Below are 2,500 nucleotides of genomic sequence, written 5' to 3' on the forward strand. Positions count from 1 at the left end.
AGGGTTCTTTGCCAGTCTACACGGGCGTGGTGTTGTTGTATCAGTAAAGCTTTTCTGTATGACAAAAAAGAAAAGAAAAAAAATGTAGTGTTTCCATTTTCTGTTTTGTTTTGGCGGTCGGAAGTATTCCATTTTTTGGGGTACACAACAGAGTAAAACACAATATTCAGTGTATTTCATTTATACAGTGTGCTGTACAGTTTTTACAATATGTATAAAAATAAAAGGCATTACTTTTAATTTTAGAAATATCAGAAGTCTGAAATTACCTTTATATAAAGAACACTGGAAGCCATTTTAAAATGTATTCCAAATATATGGTCATATATTTCATAATTCTAACCAATAGTATATTATATATGAAGAGACATAGAGAGTTCATAGCATTATAAAATTTCGTATATTTCAGAAAAAAAAAATCTGCATCTTAGTCAGCCCTTCCAGCTTTAATTCTCAGAAATGATTTTCATCAGATACATAATGATTACTGTTTAATACAGGCACATTACAGATATCTCACTAACTGTTGGCACGGAACCTGCATCAGTCTGGTCAAACTATACAATTTGAAATTCCCGCTAGATTAGTTCAGTGTGCAACCGCATGTGTCACTTTTCTATTCATTTGTTTATGCAATTCACACTCAAGACTTCATGGGAAATCTATAATTAGAGGATTAAAAACGTACACCCGAATTATGAATGTAACCTCGGTTAGTTCGGCTATCTGAAAATCCGGCATGGTCCGCTAACCAAGCTTAGTATCGGAAATTCGGTAGTGTGCCTGTAACAAACAAAATATTTTCTTATAACTAAACCTAATATAAATCTTTGGTAAGACACTTATTTTCTTTATCTAACCGCTTCTGCACACACGTCTTCATTATTTCATCTTATCTTATATTTATCTACATATTGCACCTCTTATAAACAAACTATTCTAAGTATAAGTTACTGAGGTGAGATTCAACTCTGTATGGCAACTTGCTGTGTTTCTGTCCAGTACATGGGATGCCTTTTCGGTTCATCATTCTAATTCCACATACGCACACGTACTTACACATACGAACAGGCACACAAAGACGTACACTCAGGCACACAATTACACATACAGTATATGTTGAAACATTAGCATATACTATGTTGATACACGCACGCGGGCAAGCAACTTAGCCAACAGTCTTTCCGTCAAAATATGCAGCAAAGAGCTTTCAATTGTGACTAATGTAATGCCATGTAATCCCTTGACTCGAGAAAAATTAATACTGTAGTTATCCGTATATTCGTTACATATGAAGGAATGTGTATAGTACCATATATGAATAATTATTTATTATGTCTAAAAGCTTTTAAATATATTATTTGATCAGAGAAGCCGTATTTATATGCTGAAAATTATATATGAATGGAAATCTATACTGTATTTAATGAGGAACAATGATATAAAAGATACAAAATACATGGCGCCTTTATACACGAATGTCTACGCACATGTGATACGATAAACTCTCTAATCCGTTGTTTTTGAAGCATACCAAATATTTACGAAAAAAATACGAAAAGTTGATGTGTTCGAAGACTATATAGTTATGGTATATCATATAATCGCATACAGTGGACTGTATGCCTAATTTAAATCAATCCGTTATACGCGGAAAACTATGAATTCCTCGACAAATGAATTTCTCATACACGAAGTCAAACCTATAACCGCGCCACGCTTTCCTCTACAAACAAAATGTGACAAACGAAAACCACAAACAAGCACAGAGGCAAAAGCACAAGATAAACATATCACAGACATCAATACAGGAGACCGGATGTAAAGGACGTTTTGGTAATTAAGTTGATAATGGCTTCAAGTGCAGGCACGTGGTTTGCTTTGAGTTGCGCTGTGCGTTGGGTGGGGTTGCCTGCTCTCCTGACGCACGCATGGAGGATTATGATGTGAGACAGCTTTACTTATTCATTTGTTTTACATTATATATATATATATATATATATATATATATATATATATATATATATATATATATATATATATATATATATTCTCTGTCAAACGGTATGTTTTTCTCGTTTATTTTTTGTTGTTGTTTTGCGATGTATGTGTATTTTTTGTTTACTGGCTTGCTCTGGGTTGCGTTCTGTGCTCGCTTGTGTTGCTCTCAATTTTAAATACTCAAAGAATGGTGTATTTTTCTCTTCACAAAAGCGTGTATGTGTGTTTCTTTTAGCTTTTTGGAGTGATGATTTTGAGCTTAATTTTTTTCTTTATTTTACCACTATGGTTACTTAATCCAAAATATTGTTCCCTTGTTCTTTCGCTTTATAAATCATTCTCTCTCTCTCTCTCTCTCTCTCTCTCTCTCTATCTATCTATCTATCTATCTATCTATCTATCTCTATCTCTGTAACTTTAAATTCGCACAAATTCCAACCAACACGACTCCTGCCTGCCGTCACACCTCCGAATAATATTGCAATTAATAAAATTCTAT

At 33.6% G+C, this 2,500-nt stretch overlaps 1 protein-coding gene across 1 annotated transcript in view; it reads right to left on the reverse strand.

The window, feature by feature from the left end:
- Nucleotides 1–2,058: 2,058 nt before the first annotated feature.
- The window catches only part of LOC119597980, a 15,396-nt gene continuing 14,954 nt past the window's right edge, over nucleotides 2,059–2,500 (reverse strand). Inside the window, exon 13 of the mRNA XM_037947640.1 lies at nucleotides 2,059–2,500. This exon is cut by the window's right edge and continues 290 nt beyond it. The gene's annotated coding sequence lies outside the window, so the exon portion shown is untranslated.

This window comes from Penaeus monodon, chromosome 40, assembly GCF_015228065.2.
Source record: "Penaeus monodon isolate SGIC_2016 chromosome 40, NSTDA_Pmon_1, whole genome shotgun sequence".
Classification (NCBI taxonomy): Eukaryota; Metazoa; Arthropoda; class Malacostraca; order Decapoda; family Penaeidae; genus Penaeus; species Penaeus monodon.